A 20,601-nucleotide genomic window follows, 5' to 3' on the forward strand; every position below is an offset into this window, starting at 1 on the left:
TGCCAAGAACTTCATCTATTTTCTCCCGTTCCTTAGGTGAGCAAATCTCTCTCAGGGCGCTGTTGTACCTTTTACGCTTTATTACGAGATCAGTATCGTGACTTGGTGTCTCATCTCCAGATGTAAAATTTAATCTAGGATAGGTAAATCTTGGTGCGAATTACTGGAAGAACGAAGCACTGTTTTCGTAGAAACTGTAGAAGATGTTCAGGGTATCACCGTGGTGGCAAGATAGGTGTGGCGCTTACATAAGTATCGACGATTTATTGTTGCAGAAGCAACAAAAGTAACTTAATACAATACGACTTTTATTTTTATTTTAGAGAGTTAAAACTACCACCCCAGGCTCCTTAAACAGTAAATTAGTAAATCAAATCGTAAAATTACATATGGATACACTGTAAAACTCGTGTCATTTTTTTTTATTTGAGCCATGCTGTGATGATCGATAGCTCGCGCCACGCTCCTGGATTCCATAAATTTCACTTCCAAGAACGTCCACTTATAGGAGGCACGCATGGTGTGCGCCAGGCTCTCTTAGCGTGACGGTAACGAGAGGCGGCGTTCACTGTGGAGTGGGACTTGCTTGCTTCAAGAGGGCAGTCCGCCATTACCACCCGAGGCAGGGACAACGGACACTTCAGTAGGTGTTGGAGTGCGGCCGATCACACTGACACCCGGAGTACGTAACATCAAAGCGGGCTGTCAGATGATGATCTGACAGGAGGTCTTGTGGACATAGACTCAAGGAGGAGGGAACAATCAGCCGTGGGAGTACGGTCACAAACCCAAGCGAATCTGCTAACACTGACAAATATTATGCCGGGTGAGCGGGATTTTGAACAGATTTAGAATTGCGGTTCCTTGGTGAAGAGGGGAAGCCTCGGCATCTACCCTGAAAAGCCAAAGAAACTGATACACCTGCCTAGAATCGTGCAGTGTCCCAGCGAGCACGCAAAAATACCACAAGACGACAGGGCATGAACTCGACTAATATCTGAAGTAGTGCTGGAGGGAATTTACACCTTGAATCCTGCAGGGCTGTCCATAAATCCTTAAAGGTACGAGGGGGTGGAGATTTATTATGAATAGTGCGTTGTAAGGCATTCCAGACATGCTCAATAATGTTCATGACTGGGGAGTGTGGTGGCCATCTGAAGTATTTAAACTGAGAAGAGTTTTCCTGGAGCCACTCTGTAGTGATTATGGACATGTGGGTTGTCGCATTGTCTTGCTGTAATTGCTCAAGTCCGTCGGTATGCACAGTCGACGTGAACGGGTGCAGGTGATCAGACAGGATGCTTATGTACGTGGCACCTGTGAGAGTCGTATCTAGACGTATCAGGTGTCCCATATCACTCCAACTGCACGCGCCGACACCATAACTGAGCCTCTACCAGCTTGGACAGCCACCCGCTGACATACAGGGTCCATGAATTTATGAGGTCGTCTTTTGCCCGCTGTTGTGTCACCGCCAGACACCACACTTGCTAGGTGGTAGCCTTTAAATCGGCCGCGGTCCGTTAGTATACGTCGGATCCGCGTGTCGCCACTATCAGTGATTGCAGACCGATCGCCGCCACACGGCAGGTCTAGAGAGACTTCCTAGCACTCGCCCCAGTTGTACAACCGACTTTGCTAGCCATGGTTCACTGACAAAATACGCTCTCATTTGCCGAGACGATAGTTTAACATAGCCTTCAGCTACGTCATTTGCTACGACCTAGCAATGCGCCATTATCAGTTACCATTGATACTGTGAATCATGTACCGGCAAGACCGACTTTCTTCATTAACGGATTAAAGTTAAGTATTCCACCAGCTACGTCCGTTTCTCTAAATTCTAATTTCCTTGTCCTGTCCGAGACCTCACGCCAGCCTGTGTGAGCTGAAACGCGTGCCTTTCGGCCTCCTCTAGTAACCCGGTGTTGGCTCTCCTGCCAACCACAACACCCGTACACGTCCATCCGATCGATGCAATTTGAAACGAGACTTGTCCGGCCAGGCAATATGTTCCCAGTCATCAACAGTCGAAAAATGTTCAAATGTTTGTGAAATCTTTTGGGACTTAACTGCTAAGGTCATCAGTCCCTAAGCTTACACACTACTTAGCCTAAATTATCCTAAGGACAAGCACACACACCCATGCCCGAGGGAGGACTCGAACGTCCGATGGGATCAGCCGCTGACTGCTGCGCCTCTGACCGCTTGGCTAATCCCGTGCGACCATCAACAGTCCAATGTCGGAGTTGACGGGCCCAGGCGAGGCGTAAGGCTTTGTGTCGTGCAGTCATCAAAGGTACACGAGTGGGTCTTCGGCTTCCAAAGCCCATACCGACGATGTTTCGTTGAATGGTTCGCATGCTCACACTTGTTGACGGCCCAGCATTGAAATCTGCAGCAATTTGCTGAAAGATCGCATTTCTGTCACACTGAACGATTCTCTTCAGTCGTCTTTCATCCCGTTCTTACAGGATCTTTTTCCGTTCTTGCAGAATCCTTTTATGTGTTACCGGATTCCTGATATTCACGGTACACTCGTGAAATGGTAGTACGGGAAAATTCCAATTTCACAGCTACGTCGGAGATGCTGTTCACCATTACTCGTGCGCCGACTATAACACCACTTTGAAACTTACTAAAATCTTGATAACTTGCCATTGTACCAGCAGTGACGGATCTAACAACTGCACGAGACACTTGTCTTAAATGGGCGTTGCTGACCGCTGCTCGACACTCAGCCTGTTTCTGTATTTCTGCGTATGAATAAGCATGCCTGTACCAGTTTCTTGTGCTCTCCAGTAAAGTTCCAACGAGCACATTGTGTGACTGACACCTGTTTTCGTAGAGAATTGTGTACCACTGTGGCAGCCACGTTGAAGTTGCGGCCGTCTGGCTAAACCCGTTTTAATGGGAAATATTCAAATGTCTTGATCAGAGGTGCAGCTCAATCTCTTCTTCTATGTGGTGGTGGTGGTGGTTGTTGGGATGTTTAGTGGTGTTGTTTTAATTGTGCTGTTATTGTCGACCAAAAGTGTTGTGTCTAGACAAGACAGCCTAGACACAATGAGAGGAAGCCGAAAGGCACGCGCTAAGCTAAAGCAGGATGGCGTGAGGTCTGAAACAGGATACGTAATGAATGCTATAAAGAAAAGTACGTAGCTTCTGGAATACTTAACTTTAATCCATCCTTTTGGTACATCTGGAGATTGTGGCGATACAAGTGAGACTCTTTAGATACATGCAATGTTACTAATGGCGCCTTGCTAGGTCGTAGCCATTGACTTAGCTGAAGGCTATTCTAACTATCTGCTCTGCAAATGATCGAGGGTTCGACAGTGTGCATCGCTAGGGGTTTCAGTCACCAGATACTGGAGGTCAGCCCACACCTGTACAGAGTCCTTACAAGAAGACAGAGAGTCTACATAGACTTCGAATCACTTTCTGTGAAAGACTATACAGTAGTAAACAAGTGTTTTAAGTGTTGCGACCTAGGACATACGACTAAAGCCTGCAGAAAAGCCGACGTCACGTGTGCCAAGTGCGGCAACCAAGGACACAAGCGCAGTGAGTGCAGGTCCGCGGTTTGCGTCTGTATCCCCTGCAAATACAGAGGCCGCGTCTGCAATAAAACAAAAGGAGGTGATTGTCAGACCTATAAACAGCTGCATGACCGGCTCCTGGACAGTATAGACTATGGCAGCTAAAATCAGCACACACGCAAGAAACACGAACGCCCAAAGCCAATCACCCAAAACACATAAATACAAATCACCGTCAACATTACAGAGAAGCTACCAAAGAGCAATTTCCTGGAGAAGACAAATGAATCTTCTGCCGGAGAATTACGTCGATAATGAACCCATCCCGCCCCTAACACACTCAACGACGTTACAGGATAGCTGCATTAATACGATAGAATATATAGATGACATGACAATCTGTGGTTCCATCCACTACGAGGTGGCAAAGCAAATTAAAAGACAATTACACCACTGGATAAACTTCCAAATAACATTAATGCAGAGGATAGATGAGTTGGAAGATGAACTTACATATATTGTGCACAAGAAAATGTACAAACAAAACCGACATACTCCCTCAAAATTTCTCCCAGCCGAAGTACATCACACCATACATACACAGGATGAACACAAACCAGAATCATCATCACATGAAAAACCCTACGACACACGTAAATGTGAACTGTACATCAAACCAGTCAAATTTGTCTCGGGAGGCACTCTTCACCCCGGGAAAAAGGAACAAGGAACAGACAGGCATGCAGTCCCTGAATCAAAACACATCGAAACACGCAGGCTACAGACCAATACAAAACTCAAAACTACTGGACCCAGACTTATAAAAGTAGACCAATTAGATGAGGACAAATCTGAGGGAGAGACATGTGACATTTGCAACGATGTCAACGTGCGTCTAGCAACAACCTCCACTTCAGACACAAACAAAGACAACATAACACATACAGTCAGTCCCATACAAATCACCACCATCGCCGACACCACGCCAGCAAGCACCACCAACATCAGTGAAAAACGTGTGAAGGCAAACAGCATTGAAGAGGCGTGTGACAAAACGAAAAGTAACCGTGTGACATCCCAAAGAGGTCTTAAAATGTCCCCCAATCAGCGGCCAACACCAAGCCACAATCCGTCCAGTACCACCTCAGAGACCGCAACGGAAACCAGCACCAACAGCAAGCTAGCTGCACCTAATTATGATAATTTAGAACTTAACTTACTTTTAAGTAGGCTAGAGAAAAAAGAGATACTGCAGACAGCGCAGCGGATGCTACTTAGATTGTGCCATCCAAAGGGAGATTCTCTCTGTTTTCCAGTAACTGAGCAAACAGACAGAATCATCCTAAAGACAGAAAATATTCCCACATCAGCAGAGCCGCTGCTCGATCTCATGCTCCAGGTCTGCCTGCGCAGGTCAGAATCTTTCGACTTGGACAAAATATATATAGATCATGTAAGAGCACACGGACGAACATATTTTGATTACTCACAGACTGGCAGTAAATGTTTTGTACACGTAAAACACCCAGAACACATAGACAAAAAATGAATATCTTACAACATAATACAAAAAACAGTACGACAGTCAGCGCGGAAATCCCTAAAATAGCACTAGACCTGCAGGCAGACATCATGTGCTTACAAGAACCCTATAACAGAAACGGGCAGCTGATATGTCTACCAAAACATGCTACCACAATAACAGGCAGCAATGACTGTAAGGCTGCAATAGTAATTCTAAATAGAACTTATAACGTAGTTAAGGTAACACAGTTATGCAATCAACACTTGGTTACCATAGAGATAACTAACGGGAACGTCACATGGGTTATTGCATCCATGTACGCCCAATACAGCCATCAAATACAGCCGTATGCAGACTACATCAGAGACCTAGTAATGTATGCCAGAGGCAAAAAATTAGTGATAAGTGCTGACATTAATTCCAGATCGACCCTCTGGAACTCAGACAGAACAGATGACAGAGGACGCATAATCACCGATCTAATACAAGAAACACAACTACATGTAATGAATACGGAAGGACCTATACCAACATATGCAGGGTTCGATGGTACGAGCAGTAATATCGACTTCACGCTAGCAAATAATGCAGCAATGGCATACGTAACAAACTGGACTGTACACGACAACATAACCAGTAGTGATCATAATGTCATAACATACACACTAACTCACACTCAGAACACAATGACCAAATCACACACCAGACACTTGCTGTTGCACAAAGCAGACTGGAACAAATTAACGGAAATTATACAACGACACGATCTACAAAACATCAATGGAAGTATCGATTATAGAGCACACAAGTTAATACAGGTGATACAACATGCACAAAACACATCAATACCGACAGCAAAGAACACAAATTGCTCACGAGTACCATGGACCAACGAACTTACGAGACTCAAACAAGACGCAAGACGCAAACGAAAATTATATCAAAGGGCGATAGCAGATAGGGACCGACGAATAAGACTTGAAGCATATAGGCATGCACAAGACTTATACAGACAGACCCTATACAACACGCGTAGACAACAATGGGAGCTATTTGTAACAACACAAACAGAGCAAAATATATGGGGGGAACCATACAAAATACTGACAGAGAAGATAAAAACCCCACTAGTTATGGGAACGCTAAGGCAGGATGACGGCACGATGACGAGGGGATGGAGGAATACAGCGGAGTTTCTGCTGTATAAACTGCTCCCTGACGACGTTATCGATACAGACACACAATATCATGCAACACTAAGAGGAAATCTACACACACCATACAACACTGCAACTGTCACCTGTCCTTTTGCGCAAGAAGAGGTTGCGCTAGCAATCTCAGAGCTCAAAAACAAAAAAGCACCTGGAGCAGATGGTATCCACTCGGAAACACTGAAAAAACTAGCACCGCAGATCACCCCGTTCCTAACAACGTTACTGAACGATGCCTTACGGCTGGGCAGGGTACCTACAGTATGGAAAACCTCCAAAGCAGTCATTATTAAGAAATCAGCGGACAGGGATCCTTCAGATCCAAAGACTTACAGGCCAATATGCCTAATAAACACCCTAGCAAAGATTCAGGAGAAGCTACTGTGTAAGCGCCTGCAAACACACAGAGCTCTCAGGGGTATGAGCCAACACCAGTTCGGCTTCAGAGCCGGCAGATCAATAGATGATGCGATCAACCAGGCCCTGCACATAGTTAACACCACAAAACAGAAATACGCCATGGCAATAATGATTGAAATTGCCGGAGCATTTGATAATCTTTGGTGGCCAGCACTGTTTCAGAGGCTAAGACATCTGGAGGTACCGCAATCACTGTACAACAGTTTTCTGGACTACTGTAAAGACCGAGTAGTCGAATGGCAGATGGACAGCCGGAAAGTAATTAAAAGAATTACCAAAGGCTGTCCTCAAGGGTCGATCTGCGGCCCCATCTTCTGGGACATAACAATCGAACCCCTCCTACAACTTCTGGATGGGGATGACAGGTCAGACGGAATTGTCGCCTACGCAGATGACCTATTAGTTGTAGTCACTGCAAACAACAGAGCCCAGTTAGAAGAGAAAGCCAGTGGATTACTACAAACAATTACTCAGTGGTGTCACAACAACAAACTCAGGATAGCCGAAAACAAAACAACATACACTTTACTGAAAGGATCACTCCAAAGGAATCCTTCGGTTAAAATTGGGGACACAAACATCAAACGAGCACGCATTACGCGCTATCTTGGGGTACACATAGATGAAAAATTGAATTTCCAGGAACACATAAGGCTAACAACAGACAAAGCAGAAAAAATACTCCACAAATTGGTGAGGCTAAATTCAAAACAGTACAGACTACCTCTACCAGTCATACGTACATACCACTGTGCGCTCTTCGAATCAGTACTCAGCTTTGCAGCTAGCACGTGGGCACATAGACTGAACGTGGTCACCAACAAAGCATCCGTCAGACGAGGGCAGAGAAGTGTCCTACTTAGACTATCTGGAGCCTTCGGTACCACCTCAGCAGATGCACTGTGTGTGGTGCTCGGAATATGCCCCATAGATATCACGATCAAATACAGAGCTGCAAGGTACTGGTTAAAGGTGGGGAGACTAGATAAGGTACACACAATAACCGGTGTGCACATAGAGACGATACGTCACCTTAAAAGTTGGCGTCTGGATACATGGCAAGGTGAGTGGGATGTAAGTGATAAGGGACGTAGACTGCACAACTTCCTCCCTGACATAAGGGAGCGGTTGAGAATGAGACATATCGATCCCAGCCGCGGTATGGTACATTTCTTAACCGGGCACGGACCTTATCCCACGCACTTCAACTGCGTGAGTCTGAGGCAGACACCTACATGCACATGCGGGGAAGAAGGTTCCCCAGAACACACTGTCTTTTTCTGCGGGCAATACGCGAACAATAGACATACACTACACTTAGATTACACAGATACAGACATAGATAGATACACAGAAATAAGAGACGAAGAACAATGGGCACAATTAAACGCACTGACAAACAGTATTTCAAAAACAACACATGAAGAGTATATGCGGACACGACGTCACAGACATGCCTATGTGCAGCGTAACAGAAATCTCCAGAGAATGGACAGCGACACCCACAGTGACAGCGAAAATAGTGACAATGAGGAGGAACAGGAGGAAGCTTAGATGTGACAGTAAATAAGCAAATTGCTGGCAATCTAGCCAAGAAAACACCAAATGCTGTACATGGATGCGCACCTAATGTAGTTAATACATAGGATTAGTAACAAATAGGATAATAAATATTTCTCTACTAATAACCATTTGTGTGTGTGTGTATGTGTGTGTGTGTGTGTGTGTGTGTGACTGGCGGTCAACGGCTCGATGAAACCATTCCGAGGTATTCACCGTCAGTCACACTCGGTGATGGTACTAGCAAATCTCTCATCTATCCTATCTTCTTTTTATATTCTTCTTAAAAACAACAAAATTTTATTTATATTTCAACCTCAAATTAATTTTATTTTGAATCATTCTTTGTAAATTTTGTAGATAAAACAAAAGGAAAGAAAACTGTAAAAAGATGAAAAACGAAAATTGTAAGATGTACGACCTGTTTTAAACATCAGGTAACAGGTCTATAATTTGGCAATAAATAAATAAATAAATCGCTAGCTACGTCGTCCGTACAACTGGGGCGAGTGCTAGTCCGTCTCTCGAGACCTGCCTTGTGGTGGCGCTCGGTCTGCGATCCCTGACAGTGGCGACACGCGGGTCCGACATGTACTAATGGACCGCGGCCGATTTAAGCTACCACCTAGCAAGTGTGGTGTCTGGCGGTGACACCACAAAAAGTTAAATGGACTTTCACATATAGTTTTCCTTCTGTGTCGAGACTAGACTGGGCCTTTTTAACAATTTGTTGCACTAATTGGGTTCTGCTTGTAGTTGAGCAAATTGTGTCTGCACTAATAAATTGCTGTTGTCTTGTAAATTGTCTGGAACACTACCGAACTGTTACTGTTCACTCATTGAACTGCGGGCGTAGGGCGTTACCTGGCGAATTTTTATAGTGTCATTTCAAGTAAGGGGTTTCAGTTTACTCTGTATCATCACCTTAACACTTAAAACAAGAAAAGGAGATACCATTGGCACCAATTTATTCTTTTAAAATTATTTGGTTTATTAAGAGCCTGAGCTAGCCGCCGTATTTACAGTTATTATAAATCAACGGCCAGTTGGATACCTTTTGTTTGTGTTCTAGACGGGCCCGTTGTTTGCGTCACCTGACCAGTGTGTGCTGTGTCACGTCCACAGTAGTGGACTATGCAAGAGTTTGAATCCCGTCTTCCGATGTGCCAATGGGGAGCACGCCTATTGTGCTGCAGAAACGGCTGGTCTTTCTAATCGCTCTGCGTAATTGTTACTTTGTTTGTCTGTTTATCGGTCCATTGAGATATTATGTTACTGCTGCGAGTGATTTCAGTTTTCCATTGCCCGGCCCTAGCACTCCCCAAACAACCACTGCCAGCTGCCCAAGCCGGCCGAAGTGGCCGCGCGGTTAAAGGCGCTGCGGTCTGGAACCGCAAGACCGCTACGGTCGCAGGTTCGAATCCTGCCTCGGGCATGGATGTTTGTGCTGTCCTTAGGTTAGTTAGGTTTAACTAGTTCTAAGTTCTAGGGGACTAATGACCTCAGCAGTTGAGTCCCATAGTGCTCAGAGCCATTTGAACCATTTGAACCAGCTGCCCAAGCATCATCTTACCTCATTAACAACTGTACACTCAACCACCTGAATAAAGTATTAGCTTTAGGGGCGCACGGGTCTCACCACAGATCGTATTTCTTATGTTATAGAGGTAAGAATCCTTACGCGCTTCTTTTATTAGTGTACAGCACTAGAAAATTTCGAAGTAGCTACGAAAATTAAGTTACGCATTATTATGGCAAGACAAGTAACTTGTATGGAATGCTTTACTACATTTCAGCCACAAGAGCGAGTACATGGTACTATATTACAACATTACCACCAAGTGGTTTTAAATAACAGTCGGAACAGTCTACCAATCGTTCGATTCCTTGATGTAGAAATCCTCTCTTTTGTCGCAGAGCCACTAGAGGACCGCTGTGTAAACGACCGTATCGTTTGAAAATCGACGCCTGCGTATCACTGTCTCGATTGCCCGGGCACTGGGGCCGGTGTCGAAGGCTTTCTTTCCTCATCAGTGACACACATGTCTGTGGGCGTAGGTAAAATTGGTGGCATCATTTCACTGTCACCGGACGTGATATTATAATTAATCTACATGCCGCCAGAATTCTATGGTGAATCTGTGGCCTATTGAGAAGTTTCGTCGGAAACAATGGTATTGCTTCTACTTTGGACTACATTTCGAGTTGCTGCACCCTCTCAGTCAAATGGTTAAAATGGCTCTGAGCACTAAGGGACTTAACATCTGTGGTAATCAGTCCCCTAGGACTTAGAACTACTTAAACCAAACTAACCTAAGGACATCACACACATACATGCCCCAGGCAGGATTCGAACCTGCGACCATAGCGGTCACGCTGTTCCAGACTGAAGCGCCTAGAACCGCACGGCCACACCGGCCGGCCCCTCTCAGTCCCTCACAGTAATGTATTACGTTACCCACACTATAGCAAAACTGTGACTGCAACAAACCAAGAACACGTCCTGTCATCTGAGAAACGGCAACTCTTGTAGCACAATGGTGCTAGCGTGAGGCGGCAAGTGTAATATATGTGTGAAATGAACTCGTGTTGATGGGAAAATCTGCTGCTGCGCAAGAGGATTAGCCTACTCAACCCATTGGGTACGTCATATGACAAGTTTCTCTGCTCACGACTGGAAAGCCATGGAGAGCTGATAGGTATGCATGAGTGGCAATTTGGATTTCGCCTGGGGCGTTCCACTGAGGACGCGGAACTTGCTGGCTCGTCTGTATGTTCATATGTTCTAGAAGCCACCGTAGACATACCTGGTGCCTTTGATAGTTTGTGGTGGTCGGCACTTTTCTGTTAATAGAATGCTGCGATCAGACTAACGTGGAACCCATTAGGTCGGCCGCTGCAAAGGGCCAAAGATGTTTACGGCATTCGACGCCCCACATATCGTCTACCTTGCAACCTAAATATTGACTGATAATGGCGACAGGGGGCGGCGTTAGAGGTATCTAGTGGCAAGAACAGCATGAGGTTACAGAGCGAACTGCTTAATCGACGGTTAAGTCACGAGAGTGCTACAGTGCTAGTGGTGTTGATACAAAGCAGCGGAATCTCAACGATAAACAAAGAAGGAAACTTTGCCTTGTATCTACAACAACAGTTGCCGAAATTGACATTCGGCAGAAGAGAACAGCAGGAATTTCGCAGAGTGAGAAAGAAGCGGCACATGAAATACTATCGTTTCTGCAGTACGCTTCTATATTGATTGTATAAGAGAGGATACCTGTCTCACTCTCCTACATGGTATTTAACTCCCAAGGAGCCAAGCTTCGATCATTATGGTACGAACCTTTGTAATCACTGTGGTGCCCCATTTTTCATTCGGTGTTTTTTTTAACACTTCCTGAATATCGATGACGTCTATTTTGTGAGGTGTAATACATACACTACTGGGCATTAAAATTGCTACACCAAGAAGAAATGCAGATGATAAACGGGTATTAATTGGACAAATATATTATACTAGAACTGACATGTCATTACATTTTCACTCAGTTTGGGTGCATAGGACCTGAGAAATCAGTACCCAGAACAACCACCTCTGGCCGTAATAACGGCCTTGATACGCCTGGGCATTGACTCAACCAGAGCTTGGATGGCGTTTACAGGTACAGCTGCCCATGCAGCTGCAAGCCGATACCACAGTTCGGCAAGAGTAGCGACTGGTATATTGTGACGAGCCAGTTGCTCGGCCACCAATGACCAGATGTTTTCAATTGGTAAGAAATCTGGAGAATGTGCTGGCCAGGGCAGCAGTCGAACATTTTGTGTATACAGAAAGGCTCGTACAGGACCTGCAACATGCGGTCGTGCATCATCCTGCTGAAATATAGTCTTTCGCAGGGATCGAACGAAGGGTAGAGCCTCGGGTCGTAACACATCTGAAATGTAACGTCCACTGTTCAAAGTGCCGTCAATGCGAACAAGAGGTGACCGAGACGTGTAACCAATGGCACGCCACACCATCACACCGTGTGATACGCCAGTATGGCGATGACGAATACACGCTTCCAATTTGCACTCACCGCGTTGTCGCCAAACACGGATGCGACCATCATGATGCTGTAAACAGAACCTGGATTCACCCGAAAAAATGACGTTTTGCCATTCGTGCAACCAGGTTCGTCGTTGAGTACACCATCATTGGCGTTCCTGTCTGTGATGCAGCGTCAAGTTTAACTGCAGCCATGGTCTCCGAACTGATAGTCCATACTGCTGCAAACGTCGTCGAACTGTTCGCGCAGATGGTTGTTGTCTTGAAAACGTTCCCATCTGTTGACTCAGGGATCGAGACGTGGCTGCACGATCCATTACTGCCATGCGGATAAGATGCCTTAGTGATACGAGGCCGTTGGGATCCAGCACGGCGTTCCGTATTACCCTCCTGAACCCACTGATTCCATATTCTGCTAACAGTCATCGGATCTCGACCAACGCGAGCAGCAACGTCGCGATATGATAAACCGCAATCGCGATAGGCTACAATCCGACCTTTATCAAAGTCGGAAACGTGATGCAACGCATTTCTTCTCCTTACACGGGGAATCACAACAACGTTTCACCAGGCAACTACGGTCAACTGCTGTTTGTGTATGAGAAATCGGTTGGAAACTTTCCTCATGTCAGCACGTTGTAGGTGTCGCCACCGGCGCCAACCTTGTGTGAATGCTCTGAGAAGCTAATCAATTGCATATCACAGCATCTTCTTCCTGTCGGTTAAATTTTGCGTCCGCAGCACGTCAGCAGGTTGATCTCTGCAGTTCTCGCAAATTTGTTTTCCGTCGCCCTTCTGATGCACATGGTGAGTCGTTGGCAGCTAATATTTTTCCGTCATATTTGTAAACACGACACTTTATAATCATCCTTACTTAGGACTGAAGTTGTGGCCTAGCAGTCAAGGGGTTGTTTGCAAGGTGACACTCGAACCACAAATCGCTTCTTGTACGATGTTGAAAGTAAACTCACTAGAGACCCACGATATGTGTTAATAATGGTGATGTAAACCTGAAAACAGTCACAAAGTCCTTGGGAATGCACCTGGACCAGTAATAAAATCTAGCAGCACACATCGAACGAGGTGGCGGGAAAGCCTTGGCGGTGATGCCCAAGTTGATGAATATTGGGCAGCTGAGATTTTATCTCCTTCCCGCTCCTGCCAGGTTGTAGCACTGAAGCCTACTAGCTGCCTGTAGGCCTACTAGCAGCCTGTATGCCCACAAATAGCTACTTCCAAGGCCAATCATGGCCGTAAGAAGGGGATAACGTAACATTTCAATAAGGACAATTCGGTCTTTCGGAACATCACCGACTGACGGTCTCCAACTCACAATGCGATTATGCCCATTAGACGTAATCATACGCCAAAGAGAAGCAAATTATTAGTTAAGAAACAGGAATCTTGACAAAGTATGAGATATGAAGGGGAAGTTTTTGGTGAACAAACACGAGATAAATAATGAAGTAACTAACGTTTGGCAGGAGCAATGGAAGAGATCTGACACAGGTAGGAGCGTACAAACAATTTTCTTCAAACATCTGAGAGAGACAAAAACCAAGCAGTTTTCAACCAAGTAAGGGCATAATACTCCTTCTTACATATCATGGTCCCTACACTATGCATCTACACAGGACAGGGAGAATGAAGTGTGGTGACTGAGAATGTGTTCTCACAGATTTCACGAATAGTGACAAGAGGAACTTAAATACACACGATTTAAGAGAACTTTTATTGATCAATACATGTTTCTTTGGTTATATTGGTTAACAGAGCCTCTAGTCACACAGAAAGTTTATATAGACCCAATGAAAGTTAAGTAAGTTGCTCATTGTAAGAGTAAGAGACGAGAGAGCCAAGTCCAAGGTTGGAGCTTGTGATCGATGTTCCCTTCCTACCTACAACAGGAACGGCAGCAGTTGGTGGACGTAAATAAGGCGCCATAAGAGGGGAATGAGGAACGCGCTTATCGCTGAAACCACCAGTTTTCAGTTAATCTTATTTTGTCAATGACAGTTTAAGCTGGCTGTTAAAGCCGTTTTATTTTCGTTGTTTTAGTTCGATTATATCCTGTAATGAAGGTATTAATCGAACAAAGACTGAAATATTTTGACTCACGCAGCTTCAAGACACATAGATCCAAATATTATATTAAATAGCAAAATAGATCAAAATATTAAATTAAATAGGCAATTAAAAGAAAAGTTAGTCCATCCACAGTTCGTAGATTTTCTCGAGAAGTATTAAATGCTTGAATACTTCAAAAAATGAACAGTATTCTCCCATTCATTGTAAGTTTTTGAAACTGCTCAGGAATCACTTTGTAATCTAGGATTATACCACTCTTTCGGCATTATGAACAGTCGGTACTATAAGGTGAAAATTTAAGATTAGGAACACTGTTTTCCGTGCTAAACTGTCGGTTTTCAAATGCTGCCAGCAGATGAATAGATACAGGCAGACGAGCAACTATTTTCCATTTTTATCTCAAACAATAAATGAATTTTTAAGTTTTAAGTTATCTCCTTACATAATATCCCACGTTTGTTGTGGCTCCTTGCATTTTTGATCTTTTAAAGCAATTGGGTATTGTACTTAATCGACACCGCACTTCGCAAAGTATCTCATGACCAGGATTATGTCATTCTGTAATACAATTTATGTACGACGACTACGGCGAGAAACTACAAATGGGGTAACTGTTGCACACTGCTTGAACATGTGTACCTTGTAATAGGCCACTCCACATTTTAGCAGGTAAATTATAGTCTTACCAATGATGTACCAATTTCTGGCCATGTCTTTGCTGCTCGCTTCTGTCGCCATTGTTATTAAAATATGTCTGATCGTTTTTCCTATTTTCTGTGATAGCGTTCTATTTCAAAGCAATGGAAATTTTACGAATAGAAAACTAATAACGGTTCACTTAAGAAGCAAGAATTCCAGCACTGCTGCTAGTGTTAACTAATATTCCGGTTTTCTAATGCAGTTATTAGTAAAAAATAAATAAAATGCCGACTGTAACTGAGGAGAAACAAATACCAGAGGTCGGTTTTTCTCATCCTTAAGGCTTACTGGCCAACTATCCGGGTCTGAACCGGTCACCGATATTGTGGATGCCTCCACTCCATCCACGTACAGTAGAATATTTGTAGCTAGAAGGCGCTCGTTTAGGGTTCTAACAAGTAGTCACAGCGCTAAAGTAGATCACATGACATTGGGTACACATTCTGAAAGTAACTTAAGACTGTGGTTTATGTAGCTGATAGTAGTCTGCTGAACGGAATGAACAGTCTAATGAGTACACAGTATGGTTGGAGATTAAATCGGAGAAAGACGAAGGTAATGAGAGGTAGTAGAAATGAGAGCAGCGAGAAACTGAGCATCAGGATTGATGGTCACGAAGTCAATGAAGTTAAGGAATTCTGCTACCTAGACAGTAAAATAACCAATGACGGACGGAGCAAGGAGGACATCAAAAGCAGACTCGCTGTGGTAAAAAGGCATTTCTGGCCAAGAGATGTCTACTAATATCAAATACCGGCCTTAATTTGAGGATGAAATTTCTGAGGATGTACGTCTGGAGTACAGCATTGTATGGTAGTGAAACATGGACTGTGGGAAAACCGGAACAGAAGAAAATCGAAGCATTTGAGATGTGGTGCTATAGACGAATGTTGAAAATTAGGTGGACTGATAAGGTAAGGAATGAGGAGGTTCTACGCAGAATCGGAGAGGAAAGGAATATGTGGAAAACACTAATAAGGAGAAGGGACAGGATGATAGGACATCTGCTAAGACATGAGGGAATGACTTCCATGGTACTAGAGGGCAAACACTGTAGAGGAAGACAGAAATTGGAATGCGTCAAGCAAATAATTGAGGACGTAGGTTGCAAGTGCTACTCTGAGATGAAGAGGTTAGCACAGGAAAGGAATTCGTGGCGGGCCGCATCAAACCACTCAGTACACTGACGACATAAAAAAGAAAAAGAAAATTCCCGGCACGGGTCCATGACCCTAGGGACGGCAGCCTGGCGGGAATATCTTCTCAGGGCTAAGTAAACCGGAAATCAATTATGCTGAATTATAATACAATGCAAAAAAGAGTTGCGGTTTATAAACCAACTAGCTTAGCGCCCGCTGCTTCACTCGCGTATACTGTATGGCCTGCAGACATTTTTTTTGTTTTTGCTTAATTGAATTTGTATGTTGTTCACAAGATGAAATATCTTCAAAGCTTTTCACGTTAATTAAGACCATATAAAGATTTTTTCGAATGTACTTCTGTCCAAAAAGAGTTTCTGGTAACTGGAACCGAAAGTATTTGCTTATCATGTTTTTTGTGTTCTTTCCATAGCAACTTCCATCCCGTAAAAAATATTTCTCTGTATCTAACACAGACGTGAAAAACAGTTTTCATAAATCTAGCTTTAAAATTTTTCAATGTAACGAAATACTTTCTTGAGAATTTTCATGCTTTACAGCACACCCTTATGGACTGAGTTTCTAGTAACACAGAAACACGTAATTTTTTTTAAAAATGTTGACAGAGAAATCAAATACCAGTTATAATAGATGTAGCCTTAAAAATGACATAGTAGTTCTTAAGCAACTGCTTATTTTCAAACAAAATAACTGTTCTTAGATTAAATCCATACGAAATAGCGTCATTAAAGCTACTTTTCTCATAGATCCAGCAGCGGGAAAGGTTTCTCTCAAACCCTGTACTAATGAGTCCAGCCGATTTACCCATTCATTTTGACTTCTATTTCCTATCAATGTTACGTTTGCAATCACAATAGGTACGGTCAAAAGGGAGGAGGAGATGGACAAAGAAGGAGAGAGGAAATGGATATGAAGAAGACGTAGGATGATATGGACAGAGAAATGAGGGAGGTGGAGATGGATCCCACACATATTTAGCAAATACAAAGCATTGTCAGATTCGCTAGTAGGTAATAAACATTAAAAAAATTGCTTTTAAATATTCGATATTCTGTAATGGCAGTGACGCATGGCATTGGTGATTTTTCGTGTATAGATAGCCATAAACATATCGTGTGATTCAAAACTGCAGTGGATTTAACTTCCATGGGTCCATATTTATCAGCAATTTAATATTACCTGAACACATTTAAGACTGCAAATACAGTTCGCCATTTAAACCAGAATGTAGGGATGGGAAACTATTTCTGTAACAGCGAAGTTGTTGGTTCTATATAATACGTATTGCACAGTTTGGCACTACTTCGGATTTTTTCATGCACCAACTATTAAGAATTACGCAATATGTGGTTGGGACCTTGAGGAAGAAGCATGTGTTTTCGATATTTTGCCTGTGTAATATAAAATTAGCGAGAGGTAGAAATAGACCTTGTAGGGATCTCGGGTTCTGTGGCTGCTGAAGACCAGAGGTCGAACATTAAACTCGAAACTTTACGCAACGAAAACTCAACAGAAATCCATAGTATGGTAAGTGAAGCTTTTGATGAGTTTTCAGTGGACCGTAATACAGTTTCACGATGGGTTTATCGTTTTAGTGGTGGTCATATGAGCATAGACGATAACCCAAGACCGGGAAAGCCAAGAGCGTCAACAAATGAACGAAGCATGGAACTTGCGGTAGATGCTGTTGAAGAAGATCGCAGTGCAACTTGTTAGCGAAACCACGGGAATTCCCCTCAACATATGGATTCCATATTCTGACAAGTAATATGAAGAAGAGAAAATTCCTGAAAGATGGGTCCCACACTATTTGGCTGCTGAAGACACGCAGAAACGCCTGTATGTTGCAACCTTGCTCAGACAACAATTCCACCGTAATGGTCAAAGAGTCTTGTGTCGTTAAATGAAACAACAAGTTTACTGTTACCAGTCACCCTTTACTTATCTCGACGACGCGTTTCAAAAGTTTAAACAACCATCATCAGGTGGATTTACATTTGTTAGCATGACATGCGTGTGTGTGCTCTTTCGCGATTTTTTGTGTGTACACAGTATACATGTGATGTGTTTCGACAGTGAAAGGAACGTGTGACGACTGGAGACAGTGCCAGAAGTTCCTCCAAAAAAATCGTAACGCAACACATACACACACACACACACACACACACACACAGACGTCATACTAACAAATGCAAATCCACCTGATGATGGAAGTTTAGGCCTTTGAAACCTCGTGGAAATAAATTAACAGAGACTGCTAACAGTAAAATGGTTGTTTCATTTAATGTCAGTGACGGTGAAGCCTAATATAAAATGTCTTGTGTCGAATTGTCTCTGCCGATGGAACTTGCTTTAGAGACTTTGAACCGAACCTGAAATTACAGTCCAACGAGACGAGAGCTGCAGATTACGCAAGTTCGAAAAAATTTCAACGCTCTCAGTCAGAGCTGAAGAAAATGATGACTTTTGCTTATGATCACAAAGGGATGATCATGACAGAGCCCCATGGGGAAGTACCACAGCAATGTGTTCTCGTAACTTCATGTCAAATCTGTGAAGAAAAATGCATGAAACCCAAACTCAGTTGTTCGAGGCTGGCCGTCCCATTCTACTCAATAATGCTCGCCCGCGTATCGCCAGTGTTGTAGCCCGAAAACTGCCGAATACGATGGTAAGTGTGTCTGCAGCCTCTCTACAGCCAGGACATAACTCCACCACGCTTCGACTTGTTCCTGAAGCGAAGCAACATCATTGTTTGCACTATTTATGAAATGTCCCTCGTAAAGAAAAGGTCACACTTCTGGGTTCAGTTCATCCATGCCATCCTACGCATCCTTCAAGGTTTTTTTTTTTTTTTTTGCTGATTCGCGGGTACGCAACTTTGGGTTTGGTTAAACTTTTGTACGCAGGGTATGGAATGTGCAGCAAAAAAAATTCTATAGTTAAGTCCAATAGACGGGTGCATGCAACGGGAGGCATATTCGCTGCATCACAAAAAGAGAGACTGGCCCCCTACACCTCTTTCTCGTGGAGTGGGCGTCGTAAAGTGTATCCAGTTGGCTGCAAAGTACCTGCGGCTGCGTCCCGCAGCAGTAAATCGGCAGTACTTCAGCACGACGTGGCTGCGCGAGGCGCGGATCACGCCGGCCGTCGGCGCGACCCTATCCGCCCTAAGTGGCCCGCTTTCCATAACAGCCGAATTTACGGGTCCGCTGGTGATGGAGATAGCGCCAGGAAGTTAGGAGATTACGGCATCGAAAGGAAGGCGCTGTATCTCGCCAGAAATACTACGACGGCCGAATTATACGTCACCAGCGCCCGACGCCACGGGGCGGGCGAGGGATGGCTGCTTCTGCCCTTTCCGACTTCACAGCCTGAGGTCAGTGACTCGAGGTAACTGTAAAGCATGCGATGCCTCGAGGGTGAGTCACTTCGCTTTGATTACATTGTCAAAGTAAAATAAACGGTGTTGGAATAGATATCTGTTAGAATAACTCTCTCTCTCTCTCTCTCTCCCCTACCCCTCACTCTCTCTCATATACAGGGTGTTACAAAAAGGTACGGCCAAACTTTCAGGAAACATTCCTCACACACAAAGAAGGAAAATGTGTTATGTGGACATGTGTCCGGAAACGCTTACTTTCCATGTTAGAGCTCATTTTATTACTTCTCTTCAAACCACATTAATCATGGAATGGAAACACACAGCAACAGAACGTATCGACGTGACTTCAAACACTTTGTTACAGGAAATGTTCAAAATGTCCTCCGTTAGTGAGGATACGTGCATACGTGCATCTACCCTCCGTGGCATGGAATCCCTGATGCGCTGATGCAGCCCTGGAGAGTGGCGTATTGTATCACAGCCGTCCACAATACGAGCACGAAGAGTCTCTACATTTGGTACCGGGGTTGTGTAGACAAGAGCTTTCAAATGCCCCCATGAATGAAAGTCAAGAGGGTTGAGGTCAGCAGAGCGTAGAGGCCATGGAATTGGTCCGCCTCTACCAATCCATCGGTCACCGAATATGTTGTTGAGAAGCGTACGAACTCTTCGACTGAAATGTGCAGGAGCTCCGTCGTGCATGAACAACATGTTGTGTCGTACTTGTAAAAGCACATGTTCTAGCAGCACAGGTAGAGTATCCCGTATGAAATCATGATAACGTGCTCCATTGAGCGTAGGTGGAAGAAACTACAATGAGCTCCAACATGGACATTAAGCGTTTCCGGACACATGTCCACGTAACATCTTTTCTTTATTTGTGTGTGAGGAATCTTTCCTGAAAGTTTGGCCGTACCTTTTTGTAACACCCTGTATATTCAAAAATGTATAAAATTAATTAAC

This window comes from Schistocerca americana, chromosome 4 (genome assembly GCF_021461395.2).
Source record: "Schistocerca americana isolate TAMUIC-IGC-003095 chromosome 4, iqSchAmer2.1, whole genome shotgun sequence".
NCBI lineage: Eukaryota > Metazoa > Arthropoda > Insecta > Orthoptera > Acrididae > Schistocerca > Schistocerca americana.